The sequence below is a fragment of the Palaemon carinicauda genome, chromosome 11 (genome assembly GCF_036898095.1).
Source record: "Palaemon carinicauda isolate YSFRI2023 chromosome 11, ASM3689809v2, whole genome shotgun sequence".
Classification (NCBI taxonomy): Eukaryota; Metazoa; Arthropoda; class Malacostraca; order Decapoda; family Palaemonidae; genus Palaemon; species Palaemon carinicauda.
The window spans coordinates 114,872,414-114,890,782 of record NC_090735.1 but is presented as its reverse complement, the minus strand read 5'-3'; the positions used below and the strand labels follow the sequence as shown (position 1 = coordinate 114,890,782).

Sequence of the window (18,369 nt, the reverse complement as noted above, 5' to 3'; positions counted from 1 at the left end):
GGCGCTATAAAGATTCTACTTTCTCTTGTTTCCGGACAATTTCTAATTACTTGTTGAACATACAATGCTTAACAAAACAAAAACTGATGGAAGTTGAGAAGGAATTAAATAGTAGAAATAAACTTTTTTGCTTGACAGAAACACACTAAAAGTTAGATAGATTAAATTTAAGTAAGGGTGTTAAAAAGTAGAAAATATAAGGAATATGAATGATAAAAAGGGAAGAGGTTTAATGATACTTTATAGAAATAGTGACAGTCTAGAATTGGAAAAGATAGAATCTAAAAGTAAAGACCTGATGTATGTTAAGTGTAATGCATATAATCATACATTTAGATTATCGTTGGTTTATTTTTCAGTATGAAATACTGAAGAAGACAAAAGCAGGGATAAGATAATAAAACAGGAATGTGAAAGAATTATCAGAAATCTAAACGAAGAAGAGGCATTGGTGATATTAGGGGATTCCACCTGGCATGTAGGATTTTTAGGTTACCAGAATTTAGACAGGAACGGGGAAATGATTCTCGATTGGATGAATGACCATGGGTTAGTCCTACTGAATGGAGATTTAAGATGTAAAGGTATTTATACATGGGAAAGAGTGCAACAAAAAAAATGTAATAGACAACGTACTAGTAAACGAACAAATGTATAAAAACTTTAGGGAAATGATTATAGACGATGAAAAATTAAACTTTGACATCTCAGATCATAATCTGATCACTATAGAACTGGAATTCATGAGTGACCAGAATAAAAATTCTAATAAAGGAAGATGGGAGGAAGTAAAATACTTCAGGACAGATGAAAATAGTATAAGAAAATATACAACAAGAGTAGAGGAAATTGTAAGAGATGGACAAATAGACAGAATAGAAGGAATAGATCTGATAATAAAAGAGGCTGCAGAAGAAAAATTGGCAAGAGTATATAAATGGAAAGTTCTTGATGAAGAAAAGGTACATGAGCAACCTTGGATGGACAATGAAATAAGAAAAGGCATAAAGGTAAGGAAGGATTTAAACAGAAAGAAAAGAAATGAATCCAATATCGAAGTAAAAAAAGGTTTTAGAAGAGAGATATGATCAAAAGAAGAGGGAAGTGCAAGAAATGATAAAGAAGGAAATTACCATATTGGGAAAAAAGATAACAGAAGAAATAAAAATGGATAAAAGTAAAAACTCTGAGAAAATATTGATAGAATAAGGAACAGACAGAAAGCCCATGGCAAAGTTATACAACTTTATGGAGAACAAGGAACTAAGTTAAATAAGGAAAAAACCAAAGAGGAATTAATCAAATACCTGAAAACTATATATTGTAAGCATGAAAATAAAATAGACTCAGTTTGGAATGAAGAAAAACAGATAGAATATGAAAATGAAATAGTGCATCAGGAAAACATCACAAGAGTAGATGAATATAATATCCCGGACATACTTAGGGAACACTATGACCTTGTAATGGTAACAAAAGGGAAAATAAAACCAATGAAAAATCCAAAAATCGCAACAGAAAAAGTAAAGAATTGCCTGGGAAAATTAAAGGCAAAAAAAGCGGCAGGACCAGATGGCCTAAAACCCGAGCTATATAAGGCACTAGGAAAAAGCAGAATATGTCTTGAAACCTTACAGAAATGTTATCAAAAGGAGTTGGACGAAAAAGAAAAAACAAATATATGGAAGAAGTCAAGAACAAAGATGGTTGAAAAGAAAAGAAGGCCAATGGCAAAAGACCTAAGACCCATAGCTCTATTAAATATTTCTTATAAAATATTGATGATGATGGTGAAAGAGGAAATAGAAGACCACATAAGAATGAATGAAGAAGACAATGAATGTCAAGCAGGATTTACAGGTGGAGGCAGGATAGAGGACAATATCTTTATATTACAGTATTGTGTGGAAGAGAGCTATAATAACAAGAAACCCCTAATAGTAACCGCGATAGACTTTAGTAAAGCATTTGACTCTGTAAAAAGGGAGGTACTAATAGAAGTTTTAAAAGAATATAAAATTAACACCAAAATCATAAGCGCAATTGCAAATATTTATCAAGGAGATACTAAGGGCATTGACTTGGGAGAAGGTATAGAACAAGAAATGGAGGTTACGAGTGGAATTAAACAAGGTTGCACAGGATCAACTTCACTTTTTAAACTGATTACATATATTGTCATGAAGAAAATAGAAGAGGAAGGAAACGGTTTCAGAAATCAATTAATAAAGATAGAATCATTATTTTTTTTTGCAGATGATGCCTTAATAATTGCACAGGATATACATAATGCAAAGCGTAACATTCAGATATTAGTAGAAACTAGTAAAAAATGTGGGTTAGAAATTAAGAAAGAAAAGAGTAATATTATGATTTACAATATGAAAGAAAAGCTAGGTAACATAGAGGGAATCAAAGTAGTGGAAAGTTTGACATACTTAGGAATAAAGCTAGATAATAATAGGAATATATTTAAAACTCAGAAAAGGGTAATGATTGAAAAGGCACAAAAATTAGCTAATCTAACATATTCAGTTATAGAGAAAATTTGCAATAAAGTAATGATAGGAAAAACGTTCTGGAAAAGTATTGCTTTTCCATTTATTTTGTATGGAACAAGTGTTAAAAATCTAACAGAAACTGAAATAGAGAAACTACAAAGAATAGAGAATGGGGTATACAGGAAGATTTTAGGTGCCACTAAAAGCACAGCTAATACTACTCTAAGAGGGGAGATAGGTGCATCTTTTATGAAAGCAAGGGTGATGGAGGGGAAGCTACAGTACTTAAATCGTACCCTGAATGGAAAGAAGGAAATACTGAAAGTAATTATTCAGGATATTCAAGAAAAAGAAGGAAGATGGTGGAAACAACCTGCAAAGTATTTGGAAGAATTAAGTTAAGGCATAAGACAAATAAGAAGAATGAACAAGGCAGAAATAAAAACGGAAACCAGAAAGTGGGATACTGAAAAATGGAAAGAAGAAATAGAAAGTAAAGTGAGCTTAGAAATATATTGAACGTGGAAGAAAGATATCAAAGAAGAGTTAATTTATGACAATACATTTGCTTCAGTGAATTTTTTTTTAGAGCAAGAACTAATACGTTAAAACTAAATATTGTAAAAAGACACAATAGGGGGAATATAAACTGTAATTTTGTGAAAATAAGAAGGAAGATTTTATACAATTTTTGTTATTTTGCCAGGAATATAGAAAAGAAAGGAATGAAGTAATTGAGCTACAACAACCATACGAGGAAGACTTAAAGAAGATAGTAGGATTATTTTTATTTAGGGAAACAAATATAGAAAAGAAAAAAGAAGTATTAAACCTGATGTGGAAGAGAAGACAAAACAGTACACGAAGATAAACGTTGGATGCGCCGTTGTAAAGGCTATGCCTCACCCCAGAACCTGAACCTGAACCTGATACTACCGAACATTTATTTTTATTCCCAAAATTAGGTCCACTATAATGAATTTAGACATAATTTTACGTACGCTAAAAAATCATAGCAGAGATCTGGCTTCATTTATAGGCAGGGCAATGCGTTTGAAAGAAAAATTTAAGAAGTCCAAACTGACCACAATGGGTTGCCAAAACTGATGATAGCAGGGTGTTATCCTATCTGATTTCAAAGTAGAATGGGGTAAAAGTAAATGTTGAGAATCTCTTTATTGATTTCTTTAAGTCACAATTGATATAAGCTTAATAACAATAATAAGAATAAGCTTAGAAGCTTTGCACCTATCTATAAAGTAATAGAGTGCCCGCAAACTTATTTTGCGGAGTGAGCAATAAGGAACCAGAATGAAGAAGAAGAAGCATTTCTATTTTCTTCACAAAAGTGTAAACATTTCGCCCACGGCCACTCAGTTCAGTCGAAGCTAGCTATTGCTTAATCCGTTAATCCCCTTCTTCAGGTAAATAGACATTTGTTGTATATTTAAAAACGTTGAGTTCATGAATAGTATGCGTGGAAGGTTCTTATAAGTGCTTGAATATCGGTAGCCAAGACTTGAGCTTCAATGTTATACTAGTCTTGTTGTATTCGCTCTCCCGCGATGGTAAATATCACATAAGCATAGGCTGGCAGGTTAGAGCACCAAGGACAAATCCATGATACTTTGATTTACATTGTCTGTTGCACTTGAAGTCCAGGTAGCCATTTCATATTTTGGTAGATGTATGATACTTTTATTAATTTCACTTTTATTATAGTTACGGACTGAAAAAGCTGTATTTGTTTACAAGAGCACTCTCCATTTACAACAAAATTATGCCGTCCTGCAGCTCTCCTCTTCTTGTACAGTAATTAGGAGGTTCTTTAAATGCTGGGAAAGCAAAAAATGGAAAGACATGTTGAGCAAGGTGTGAGATGTTATAAAAAAAACTAGCTTGGTATTCTCACTAAACAACCTGGAACTGACATCGTCAACTTAGTCAACCTTTTCATTAGGGTCAACCAATTCATTTCGAGTAGGATGGCACAGTGATCAGAATACACCATTTCTTTTGATATGCTGTAGGGTGTTATCAATTTCTCTTTGTCAATTACCATGCTACTAATACCTTCTTCGTCGTCTTCTCTAACTAGAGCATAATCTATCACTGATTTCTTCTCTTTTTCAATTCTCGTCCAAGTCCCTCTGCATTTCGAGTTGCTATTTGCAATTATCATGTTGGACTCCTCTGCCAAATCTCTTTACATTTTGCCTGATTTTGTAATCTCATTACTATTGTTTTTTATTATGCTTCCTACTTTACAGTTGAAGTCTCCCATTACAACTACTTTTTCTTCTCTGCTATTTGCTATCATTATTTCGTTTTTTATAGACTTGTACATATTTTCTAAGTGGTTTGACTTTGTTTTATTTTCTTGTGGGGCATAGATTACTCCTAAGCTGACCTTAGTCTTCCCATTATCAATTTTTACCCATTGAGACTCGTGACCCTGGTTTTCGCTTTTTATTTCCACCGTTACATTTTCCAATTCATTTTTTATTGCAATCAACACTCCTCCTCCATTTGATTTTCTGTTATTATTAAAGACCCTATAACCAGTTATCTTCAAATTTTCTTCTTCCTTCAGATGGGTTTCTGTGATGCAAATAACAGTTGGTTTAACTTTTTCTATTTCCTCTTGCGAGTCCACTTTTGATTTTATGCCCCTTATGTTAATGTAATAGATCTTGAAAGCTTTGTAAAATTTTGCTTTCTTTTTTCCTCTTCTCTTTTTATTTCTTCTTTTCTCTTCCATTTTTACAGGCAACGACCTGTTCTTCCTTGACCACCCTGTGGTATCATGTAGTCCATTCCTAGGGCTGTGTTGGGGATTCCCACTGCCCTTTCTGCCCACGTCAAGTTGTGGTGACTCGGGTTGTATGATTTTTCGTACCTTATTTCTTGTATCAATCTCCCCATGTCCTCCATTCTTGAATTTAAAAAATTTATTTGGTTTTCCATCCTTTTTTTACTTGGACTGTTGCTTACTTGATTCTTTACTTTTCCCTCCTTTATATGTTTAGACTGCTCCTCGTTTCCTCTAAATTTTGATCTGGTTTCCTTGATTCTAATATTGTAGTGCCTGAATGAGCATGTATGGCCTCTTTTGCAGGCACCGTTCACATAATCTCTGCATATTTTCGATCCATCTTTCCCATAGTTTATTTTGTTGACCATTTTCTTTTCCCAGTGACCATATTTGCACTCCCTGCCTAACCTACACCTGCCTTCTTTGTAAAACTTACACTGGATGTGCTTCCTCAACTCGTTTCTCTGAGGGTTATCTTCACCTTCCTGGCTGCGTCTGCGGGGGAAGTCGCATGATCGTCCTTTTTTACAGACTCCATTTCTAATGAAGTAGCATATTTTGGGGGTCTTTTCTTTCCGTTTTTCTGAGGGAATCTCATTCTGTTCTTTCTCTTTTTCATCTTTACTTGTTTCATCTTTGCTTTCTTCATTATTTACCGCTGAATTATTTTCACCTGAAATTTCCCCCTCTGTTGTCTCTGTTCTTTCTAAACTACTGTAGTTGCCCTTTCATTTGCCAACTCCTCTACTTTGCCCTCTGTTATTAATTTTCTGTTGATGATCCTCAAGTCCTCAATTTGGGACCATTGGTTCCCTATTGTTCATTTATGGTCAGCCAGTTCACCTAGACACAATTCTAGATCATCGTTATAGTTCCGACAATCTTTTTTAAGCATTTCTATTTCAGCATCTCGTGAACTGATTTTGTAGCAGTTTTCTTCCAGCATTTTAGACATCAAATTTATGTGGCTTCCCATTTGCGACTCTGACATTCCATTTTCTCCTTTTTTATTTCTGTCTTTTCTGTCACAACATTTTCCCATCAGGAATTGTTTTGTTTCCACTGAGCAGCCGGCACAAAACCAGAAAAGCCCATCAATCTTTTCGGTCTTTTGATAGTTTTGAGCAGCATTTTTTGTTGGCTTTTTGTTGCGGTTGCTAAATTAATGCACTGGAGGCAGTACCACTCCTTGCATTTATCGCATTCTGCGCTTTCATCGTCCGGGCCTAACTCTAGAGTACAGCTGGCACATTGGTATGAATCACTACACTCTTTTTGTGTGGACGTGACTATTGTATCCAGCTCTACGTATTCCCCAGACTTTCCTTCTATAATATTTCTGCTATCTCTTATGTCTATAAGTCTACTTTCTTGTGAGTCCTGGCTGTTATCCCCTAGACTAATCATAGACACGTTCATCTTATCTAGGCTAGCTTCTTTCATTTTTCCCACAACTTTGATTATTCTACCCCTAGTTGTCGTGGTTTTGCACCCTACTTTATTGGCCATATTATTTAATTAACTTTTCTTTGCTGATGTTTTCTCGTGTATTTTTTTAAATCAGGTATGTCGACCACGTGAGTTGCCTCGACTGAGAACACAAGATATTATCTTACCTTATTTCAATTTTGTCACGACTTTGACTTATTGCTTGAATTATTCGTTACTTCACTCTCAGTTTGACTTTCACAATTTACACTATTTCTCGTTAATTTCTCACTAATTATCTTATTTTGCAGAGCACTAAACAACACAGGCACAGGTTTAGTAGTGCAACAAATTTCGTGATAGCAGAAGTTTGTGATGCCAGCACACATAAACAGAAGTTCGTGATGCCAGTGTACATTTGATATACCTTATATTGAAGATATATACTAAATTATAAATGGAGTAATTACTCAAAAGTGTCACTATTTGTGAATTGTATATTTTATGGATAGTTTTAAGTAATTGCTCAATTTTTTATTTATTATATACTGTATTTTGAATATACTGTATATCAAATTTACGCTGGCATCACAAGCTTATGTTAGGTTGACTGTTGACAATGTTAGTTCCAGGTCGCCTAGTGAGGAACCCAAGCTAGGTCATAAATGAAGAGTTGTTCCGTAACCGAAATACAAACCACACTATTTACATTGGGTTTACCTCTTAGTGTAGTTGAAATGGCGAGCCATTAGAATTTAACGAGGGTGTAATACCCCCGCGCTAGTTAGCGGTGGGTAGGGGAGTGGTAGCTAGCTACCCCTCCCCCCCTCACACACCGGTGAACTGCTCCACTTCACTTTTGGCTCGGACGATGGACAGACGTGTCTGTCTTCGTCCTCGCTTGGCAGCCATTATTTGTTTTGTCTTTACTTAATCATTTACTTTTCTTTTACTCAATATATATGTACAGTAAACATTTTTTCATGTTTATGTATATATTTGAGTATAGAAATCAGCAAGTTTCCTTTTCAGAGTTTGTGCTTGTGTGTGTAGTGTACAATATCTCCATGGAGCCCTCGGCAGTTAGGCACCATGGTGTAATTTCATGGGTCGCGATCAAGTTTGACTTCGGTCTTTCTCTCTCTCTCTCGAGGTCGTTCACCCTTTTACTACGTTACTTTTCCTACGTCGGAGTAGCTTCCTTCCCGTGTGGGTGGGGTTGCTACGCCATACGTTTTGTCTCAATTAGTTTATGAATCTAATTGTGTTTGTTGATTTTAAGCATTGTAGAACAATTCCTTTTCGTTCTTTCTTTAGTGTTCATTCATTTTTAAATTACATAATTACATAGTTAAATAATTATAATTGTTATAATTCTGTTATGGTTACAGCTCTCCTTCCGTGAGTGTAAGTGGTTGTGAGGGCACGTGCCTGTTGTGTAATTCTTGTTTTCCTTTCCCTCGGGATTCCTCTTTGGAGCCTTCCCGGGGGAATGAATGTTAACTAATGATTTTTGTTTTTATTTTCCACAGTTACCGATCTAGTTCGTTTCTGTAATGTGACAACGGAGTGAGCTGTCTTGTTGAGGCCTGGGGATTCGGCTGTTGCTGCCTCCCCTATAGACCTTCGTCAGGGGCGTGTCTCCTTCTCCTGGAAGTACTCCCGTGATGATTGACTGCTCTCCAGTTCATTTTAGAACACTCAGGAGGCTCGCCTCCTTGGGTGGGGTTACGCTCAAGGGGCTTGGCAACTGCAGGAGCCCCTCTTTGGAGGATTGCTCTTTTTAGGTCACTGGCTGACCCGTCTCTTCTGCGAAGTGTTTCTCTTTCGTTCGCGAGAGAGTACACTCATAGTGACTCCTTTTCGGAGGACTCTTCTGCTGTTGTTACTGTTGGCCGCCTTCGCCGTAAGGCTCACCGTCCGCTACATCGTAAGGGCCTCCCATCTCCTTATAAGGGTGGTAAGAGGCGCCTTTTTGAATCTCCGTATGCAGCCTGCAACTCCTTCTTCTTGACCTTCCGCCCCTGGTGCAGATGTTCAGCAGTCTGATCTCGTCTTCTGACGGGCAACGGTCTTCCGACGGATAACGGTCTTCCGACGGACATCGGTCTCCCGACGAACAACGGTCCCTTCGGGGCAAAAGGTTGCCTCCCAAGGGGGTGCTTCCCTTGCATGTCAGGATTCCCCTGAGCGCCCTTCTGCAGTGTCTCCTGCTCAGTGTTAGCACACAGGCGCTCTCCTGCTCATCAGCGTTTTCTTGATCGCTAGCGCTCTCCTGTTCGCCAGCGCTCTCCTGTTCATCAGCGCTCTCCTGATGATCGTCTCTGCTGTTCCTGTTGGTTCCTGTTACGCGCCCACGTTCGGCCGCGCAATCTAGAACTTCGGTTCAGGTCTTGGACAAGGACTCTTCTTCTACGCACAGGATTCTACGCGTTGCCTTCTGCTCGCCAGCGACCACAGACGCGTCAACGTTCGCCTGCTCGTCAGCGATCTCCTGCGCGTCAACGATCGCCATCGATCTGCCACGCGTGTCAGTTCCCCTGGACACCATCAGTAGCAATCTAGCGCTCGCCTGCTGTGGACCACGATCTCCGGTAGCTGAGTCTTGCCGTAGATCTTCCTCCTGCTCGCCAGCGCTCACCTTTACTTCTGTCCTTATGTGCACCAGCTTTCTTTAATCGCCAGCGCACATCTGCGCGCCCTTTCCTGCCACGCACCAATGGGCGCCAATGGTTTTTCCTGACCGTTTATTAACAGCTTGCTTCAGCGCTCACCTTCCTGATGCACCTGCGCGCCTTCTGTTAGCGCGTTGCGCGCTAACCATCCCTAGCCTCTTACGCGTTGGCGATCGCCTATGCGCCCGCGCGATTCTTCGCCTGTGCGCTAGCGTTTTGTTAACGCACCACTGCTCGCCAACGCGCCTTCACTTTCCTTCGGGCCATCGCTCGTCAACGTGCCATCGCCCGCTACGCGCCATCGGTCTCCCGACCGCCTGCGCTCACCTGCGCGTCCACACGCCCACGTGCCCGCGCGCCTGCGCACATGCGCTCCAATGTTCGCCCACTGGGACCAACGTTGTTCCGTCGCGCGAACTGACGGTGTTCCATCGCACGAGCCTATGGTGTTACATCGCGCGAACGTCGGCTTGATTCCTGCAGTATCCATTGCTCGCCTACGGGTCATCGCTCGCCTGTGAACTTTCGGATTCTGACCACCAGCTCTCGCCTTTCCTACCACGCTCGCCCTCCTTCTATGCTCCTGCGTGCCCGCGCATGGGCGCTTCCACGTTCGGCCACGCGCAAACCATTTATTTACCATCGCGCGAGCGCCAGGGCGATTGCGACCGCGATTCCCGTCGGGGTTTCGCAACATGGCCAGCCTGGCGAGTCTTCTGGAGCGTATTTCCAGAACACGGTCTTCACCCCGTAAATGCAGAGCATGGCACATGCAAGAGCAGGAAGAATCTTCAGGGAGGTCTGAGCAACATTCTTCTTTCTAGAACCTGGGTTAGCCCTTCCTCGTCATTCCCTGGAAGGGTCTTGCCAGGGAGCTTTCCGTTCGAGATTTCTCCGTCGGGCAAGGGGTGACTGATCTACCCCTTCCTCTTCTCCATCTCGTGGAAGGGGCTTACCAGGTCCTTTCCCTCCCCGGTTGTGACCCGAGGTTTTGTACAAGGAAGGTCATGGGTACTTTCCTCCTCTTGGGCTCTAGCACCTTGGCGTTTTGTTGCCAAGTTTCGGTCTTGCGGGCAAGCTCGAGGTTGGACCATCTAGTCCCAGTGTCCGAGGGCTTCCTCTCGAGTGTCTCATCCGTGGATGTCGACAAGCCCAGACACACTTCCATCCTTGGGAAGAGCTTGTTTGTGCCCAAGGCCAGAGACATGGACAGCGGTTGTGCGGAGGAAGTCGATTTCCGTTTCCACTCCTCCAAGGCGCTTTCTTCCAGACCCTGCAGGCCTCCAGCGCCTCTTCTTTCAGCCTCATCGGCCTAAGTCATCGGACCGGCTACGGCAGCTAAGACAAGGTGTCCAATAGCAGTCCCCTCCTGTCAGGGACAGATAGCACGGGAAGCTCTCCTGGGGGGGCGTAATCCTAGAGGGAGCGGCAGAGTTCACAAACTCTAGGATTGGCGACCCCCCCCTTGCAGGTCTCACGCTGGGAGGATGCTTAAGGTTACTCATCCGGATAACAGCTTCCCGATGCCGATTCCTACACGATCTCCGTGATCAGCCAAGGATATCGCGCCTCGCTCTTACTATCTCTCTGTCTCTATCAGCGAATTCAGTGTCATTGAACCTCTATGCCATGGGGTCAGCAAGAGTTTTCCCGTTTGGGCAGGATGATCCATGCCTTAGGAGAAGGTCCTCCATAGGATCGTCGACGGTTTCACCCCCCGGCTACTTCAGTCGATCCTTTCTCGTAGGAAAGCAACTGAGACGGGAATTCCGTGGTCGACCTCTCAGCTCTGTTCAAGTTTGTCGAACAAACTTCGTCCAGTATGGGACAGCAGAATCGATCAGACTGGTAACGAGGCGGCAGGACTCCTTAGGCCCTGGATCGGAAGGACGGGTACTTCCAGTTTCCATTCCATCCATCTTCCAGGAAGCTCTTGGAATTCAGCCTAGACTTAAGATGCGGTGTGGCGTTCCCGCCGCGGCATTGCAGGATTTTCTCCAAAGAACTCTCCCTGCTTTCCTCATGGCCGCTCAGGAGCAGGCTTCCGCCTCCTTCGCCATTTGGAGGTCTGGTCAACTCCGGTAGACTCGGGTTCGACCTTCTTCGACGCCGGGACAGGCTTCCGGGTCCTTACCATGAGTGAGGGATCATGGTAATTTGCTAGGAGCCTTCTCTACTTCTGCCTCAACATCTGGGGTATCTAGCCATGATATTGAGTCAACGGCCTTACCACGTTGGAAACACCGCATCTCGTCCGATCAGCAAAGTTAAGCAACGTTGGGCTGGTCAGTACTTGGATGGGTGACCTCCTGGGTACGCCAGATGCTGTTGCCTCCTTCTCCGAGCCTTCCCTTCAGTTGACTGTGGCAAGGCTGAGGAGAGTCGCAGTACCTGTTCTCAGTCAAGCAGAGCTTTCAGCCCTACCTTGGAACGTTTCCTGGGTCTCTTTTCCTTATTGACCCGTCTAAAGTCCCGAACGGTCGCCTCAGGATAAGTTCCCTGTGGCGCAGCCCAAGTTCCGGTGGTATCAAAGCAACGATTAACCGGACTTTCTGGCCCCTATGGGACCAGCGGAACGTTTAGACCTGCAATGGGTGTTGACCTATGGAACCTCTTGATGGGAGTGGATATTCTCGTCCTTTCCCCACATGTTCCGGTTCAGGCCTATGGTCAGGACCTGAAGGATACCTCTCCATCATTCAGGTAGGCTTAGGGGCCGTAGTCTGGCCCCTCTACAGATCCTACAGTTCCTGCCGAGTCGCTCTGCGCGCGGCGACTTCATGGTACTGGCGTATTCCAACCAGCAAGGGACGCATTTTCATACCTTCGCATCTTGCTGTAGAGATACTGAGATGATCCGAGGTCTTCTCTATACCACTATCGGCTCGCTCATTCCGGGCAGAGGAATGTTCTCTCCGACTATCTGGCAGAGCCTCGCAGATGAGGGTACCTGGGGGTCTTTGGCCTTTAGTAGCCAGCAAGTCCTGGCCTGGGGGACCTGATTGCGACAGCCTGGAACTTCAAGCTTCCACTGTTCTTCCCCCCAGTCTCAGACCCCAAGACTCTTTGGCAAAATGTTTTCCGGTGATGGTGGGACAACATTGACGCCTGCGTCTTCCCACCATTGTTGTCTGTTGAGTATGGGTCTCAACAAGACCAGGTTGTCTGTCAACCTTTCGATGGCCCTGAGAGCTCCACTGTGACTATACGCGGAAAGGTTTCCGGACAATCTGCTTCCCCTGACGGAACTCCCGGGAGAACTTCTCCCACGGCACAGACTACTCAAACAACCACACTACAACATCTTTCACGAGCTGTGGCATCGCTTCGGCTTAGCGCCTGAAGACACTACGCCGCTCCTCAAGAAGAGACAACCCGCTACAGTCGCGGAGCGGAGGTCGCGTCACCTGCGATAGTCATATGCAGGGGTCTACCATGCGAAGTGGAGAGTCTTCTGTGGTTGGTGTCGTGGGAGAGATACCTCTTTCCTTGAGGCCTCTTCTCCAGCAATAACGGACATATTGCTTTTCGGCGGGAGGAAACTCCTTTCCGCTCTCGGCAATGAAGCCTGTCGCTCAGCCTTTCTCTGGCTTTCAGTCTGAAAGGAATAGATTTTTTCCTTCCCGCTGGACCTTTCTTCGCTCATGTGAAGCTGCGAACGTCCTTGCCCCCAGTCGGAGTGAGACCTCCTCCATGGAGCATGGTTCGGACTTTTTAGTCCCTTACGAGATCTTCTCAAGAACCATTACGTCAGGCCTCTGATCGTATTCCGTCTTGGGGGACGGTGCTCCTGCTCACTCTGGCCTCGGCCAGTGTGTAGGCAATCTTCTTGGTCTCGTACGACTCCGCCCTTTCTAAGGGATAGGGGAAGGCAACATTCAGGTTCGCTCCTGAATTGTTTGCTAGACTCAGAATCTTGGGGTCCCAGCCCTTTGGTCCAACTCCTTCAAGATTTCGAGTCACCATTCTGTATCAGATGACCCAAACCTTCTCCTTCTTGCCAGTAAAGGAATCGAGGGGTTATCCTTGGGAACAGCTGCAGTTTGTCTTCACGTGCAGCTGGGTTGGGAGCACAGGAAGGACACAGGGGAGAGTCTCCAGTATACCTCTTCAGCTCGGACTCAAGGACATTCATCTCGACCTGAATCCAGACCCTCCTCCATCACGTCGCCCTACAGCATGATGTCGGATACATCGCAACGTCCCTCACCTTCGAGTAGTACTACTCTGTGACGTAGGTGCTACAAGCTGGAGTCTGGAAGCGTCTAATGACCTTCGCAGCCCGCTTCCTGCAGGACGTGACCCACAGGAGTATCGATACGTTTCTATCGCTCTGTGGTGGCTACACAACAGCTGGTCTAACCTCAGGCTCCTTTTTGGACAGGTAGCAGAAGGTTGAGGGCATTGTTATCAGGTTTTAGTCTGCATGAACGAAAGAAGTATGTCTGGCCCTTACTTCTTTCTTCATCGTCCCCTCTACTGTGGAAGCAGCATCCTGGTCTCTGCATAGCTGAGCTCAAACCTCTGCAGGTAAACCATGCTTCCTTGTGTTCCGAGTATTGAGTCAATATTGTCGCGTCCCCCATACCCTGACGAGGTGGTATTGGGAACGTCCTAACCCAGAGTTCCTTCTGGAACTCCAGGTCAACTGCCTAGGATGGGTCACACTTCTTCCTTCACACACAAGCTTATGTAGGCCGCACGTTTCCTTGTGGAGCAAGGAACTTGTGAGGTGCAGGGGCTCCTTTTCTCGAGTGCGACTCATGCGGATTCTGAGACCCCGGGTAAAGCCAAAGCCAGTATGGCTGGGGACTTTCCACCCTTCCTAAGGGGTAAGTCACCCAATGTAAATAGCGTGGTTTGTATTTCGGTTACGGAACAAATGACAAATTCGGAGATAATTTGTATTTTTCCTAACCATACAAACCTTAGCTATTTATACATATTTGCCCGCCAGCCCTGTCCCCCAAGACAAGTCCTACCTCTAAGTGAAGTGAAGCAGTTCACTGGTGTGTGAGGGGGGGAGGGGTAGCTAGCTACCACTCCCCTACCTCCCGCTAAGTAGCGCGGGGGTATTACACCCTCGTTAAATTCTAATGGCTCGCCATTTCAGCTACACTAAAAGGTAAACCCAGTGTAAATAGCTAAGGTTTGTATGGTTAGGAAAAATACAAATTATCTCCGAATTTGTCATTTTTTGACTGACGTGGGAGTGGGGCTCAACTCATGCCCTCGCTCATCACCTGTCCGTAACAATGCCGATGGTTATATCCAGCTCCCACTGAAAATATATTCCCTGTTTAAAGACTCAGATTTGTATAGCTAGGAAAAATACAAATTACTTTTAAAAAAATATATATTGTATTTCAAACATAGGTTCCTATATACTGAACAAATTATTCTAGGAGACTAATTGTATTATTATTATTACTGTATTATGAATAATAGCCAAACTACAACCCTAGTTGGAAAAGCGTGATGCTATAAGCCATCAACAGTGAAAAATATCCCCCTTAGGACAGGAAACAAAGAAATAAATACAGTAAAGTACAAAATATAAAATTGTCACTTATAAGTGGCACCGAAAAATTAGATTTTGGGAGACATAAAGGAAATTTTTGGGTTAGAATGGTCCAGGGTTAAGAAACTGAAATTTCTGTGCACCATTACTTGAGAAATACATTTGTATAGTTTCCAGAAAGGATTTTCTTGGCTGTTGTTTGTGTTGGTAAGTTATAATTACAGTACTTGTAGGCTATATGAAGATTTGAATTTACTGTAGTTAGTATTATTATTATTATTACTATCCAAGCTACAACCCTAATTGGAAAAGCAAAATGCTATAAGCCCAGGGGCTCCAACAGGGAAAAATAGCCCAGTGAGGAAAGGAAATAAGGAAATAAATAAGTGAAGAGAACAAATTAACAGTAAATCATTCTAAAAAAAGTAACAACGTCATAACAGATATGTCATATATAAACTATTAACAACTTCAAAAACAAATACTGTATGTCATATATAAACTATAAAAAGACTCATGTCCGCCTGGTCAACAAAAAAGCATTTGCTCCAACTTTGAACTTTTGAAGTTCTACTGATTCAACAACCCGATTAGGAAGATCATTCCACAACTTGGTAACAGCTGGAATAAAACTTCTAGAGTACTGCGTGGTATTGAGTCTTATGATGGAAAAGGCCTGGCTATTAGAATTAACTGCCAGCCTAGTATTACGAACAGGATAGAATTGTCCAGGGAGATCTGAATGTAAAGGATGGTCAGAGTTATGAAAAATCTTATGCAACATGCATAATGAACTAATTGAACGACGGTGCCAGAGATTAATATCTAGATCAGGAATAAGAAATTTAATAGACCGTAAGTTTCTGTCCAACAAATTAAGATGAGAATCAGCAGCTGAAGACCAGACAGGAGAACAATACTCAAAACAAGGTAGAATAAAAGAATTAAAACACTTCTTCAGAATAGATTGATCACCGAATATCTTAAAAGACTTTCTCAATAAGCCAATTTTTTGTGCAATTGAAGAAGACACAGACCTTATATGTTTCTCAAAAGTAAATTTGCTGTCGAGAATCACACCTAAAATTTTGAAAGAGTCATACAAATTTAAAGAAACATTATCAATACTGAGATCCGGATGTTGAGGAGCCACCGTCCTTGACCTACTTACAATCATACTTTGAGTTTTGTTAGGATTCAACTTCATACCCCATAACTTGCACCATACACTAATTTTAGCTAGATCTCTATTAAGGGATTCACCAACCCCAGGTCTACATTCAGGGGATGGAATTGATGCAAAGAGAGTAGCATCATCTGCATATGCAACAAGCTTATTTTCTAGGCCAAACCACATGTCATGTGTATATAGTATGAAAAGTAATGGGCCAAGAACACTACCCTGTGGAACACCGGATATCACATTCCTATACTCACTATGGTGCCCATCAACAACTACTCTTTGAGATCTACTACTTAAAAAATCAATAATAATGCTAAGAAACGACCCACCCACTCCCAACTGTTTCAGTTTGAAAACAAGGGCCTCATGATTAACACGGTCAAAGGCAGCACTAAAATCAAGGCCAATCATACGAACTTCACGACCACAATCAAGGGATTTCTGTACTGCATTGGAGATTGTAAGAAGGGCATCACATGCTCCAAGGCCTTTACGAAAACCAAATTGCAAACTAGGGAATAGATGATTACCTTCAGCAAACCTATTAAGACGTTTTGCCAGAAGACGTTCAAAAACTTTAGATAATATGGGAGTTATGGAAATTGGGCGGTAATCAGTGGGACTTGAGCTACCACAAACACATTTACATAGAGGAGTAACATTACCAATTCTCCAACAAGTGCTAAGTAATCTAAAATTATACTGTACTGTACTTGTATTTTGGGATATTTTTGTACACTTTGGGGTGCCACTATTTTATTTTGCATTATTTCCATGTACTGTGCCAGCTGTCCTCTTAACAATATATTTTCTGTTTCACAGGCTCCGGCAACCAAGTGATCTTCTGCCTCAACCCAAGTAAGTAATAGTTGTACTCAAATAATGCAGCATGGTGTAACTGTACCAGTAACTGTACTGTAGATGCTCACACCTTATGAAGTATTTCATATAAAAGACCATACGCACCTTTTGACCCTGAAAATCCCACTGTATTGCAGTGTTGGCTGCTCTAGTAAAATTTTTTCAGTTGTTTCTATTCTTTGCATCTTCCCCCAGTCCCACCTCAACCGTATACCTCCACACTGCATCCATGCATTTGATCTGCTGATGCCTCACATTCCTCCTCCCCATCACTTGCATGTTCTTAGCTATATTGGTTGGTTCCACCTCCTCTCTTCTAATTACATGGTCATAGTATTTCAGACAGGCTTCCCTGTTTATATCTTGACTCTCCCTCCTTTCCAGTATTGATGTGAAATTCCAGAAATCCATCTCAGCATCCTCATCTTGGTTCTTTCCAAGAGTCCCCCCTCTTTCCTCTTAAATGCCCAAGTTTCTACCCCATATAATAGTAAGGGACTGATAACTGTCTTATAAATCTTGATTTTTAAATATTTAACTTAGCCGGTGAATATATAATAGCTGCTACTCAGCGGCTCGACAGAAAACACACTCAAAAAACTCGCGAGCGATCGCTATGAAGGTTGCGGGTGTGCCCACCACCGCCAACTATCGGCCAGATACCACTCTTGCATGTAAACAAACCCTTCAATTCTTCTCTGTCGACCTTGACGACAAGACGTATCATTACTCGCTGTAGAACCTGGAGTTTTCTCAACATATTTGGTGAAGTACTTCATTTTGGTTTGAGCTTTCGCAGTGCAGGTGTTTTATCTTCAACTTAAATCTTAAACTCGTTTTGGATAGATTTAATTTTTGATGACTTTGGATTGTTTTTTGGACTTTCTTTGACTTTTAAATGGCCGACCCTTCCCTACGGAAGTGTGTTTTTGGCTTTTAGCAATTATCTTATCACGTTATAAATTAATTATAGATTTTCCTCTATATATTTTATATCTCAACCGCCTTTATTAGGCCTCTTCGATTAGCTTTCCATTTATAATAAACATCAAGATAAATTTTAATGATTTGTTTATATGCGACCTTTCCTGAGAGTAGGCGGTCCTAACTTGGAAACCGAAGTTAAACAACGTTGAGCCCTTTCAATCGTAAATAACTTTTACAGAGCTAATGATTTAAAACTTATTAAATGAATATTTTTTAGTAGATATTTTATGAAAGTATTTCTTTGAATAGTCTTCGTACTGTTTCGAAGATGAACTAACGTTTAGTTTATTTATGCTACGCAGTTTGCGCTCTATCGTTACGATAGAGAGAGAGAGTATCACGGTTTCACTTTGCAGAAAGAGTAAATCGATTCTGACGTTTTGTTCATTCTTCTTTCA

General features: G+C 42.0%; 1 protein-coding gene and 1 pseudogene across 1 annotated transcript in view; both read left to right on the top strand.

Moving 5' to 3' along the window:
• The first annotated feature begins 3,807 nt into the window (after positions 1-3,807).
• The window catches only part of LOC137650130 (guanine nucleotide-binding protein subunit gamma-1-like), a 292,665-nt gene continuing 278,103 nt past the window's right edge, over positions 3,808-18,369 (top strand). The window contains exons 1-2 of the mRNA XM_068383270.1: positions 3,808-3,925; positions 16,946-16,981. The gene's annotated coding sequence lies outside the window, so the exon portion shown is untranslated. The remainder of the gene's footprint in view (positions 3,926-16,945; positions 16,982-18,369) is intronic.
• LOC137650307 (5S ribosomal RNA) lies at positions 11,636-11,753 on the top strand (annotated as a pseudogene).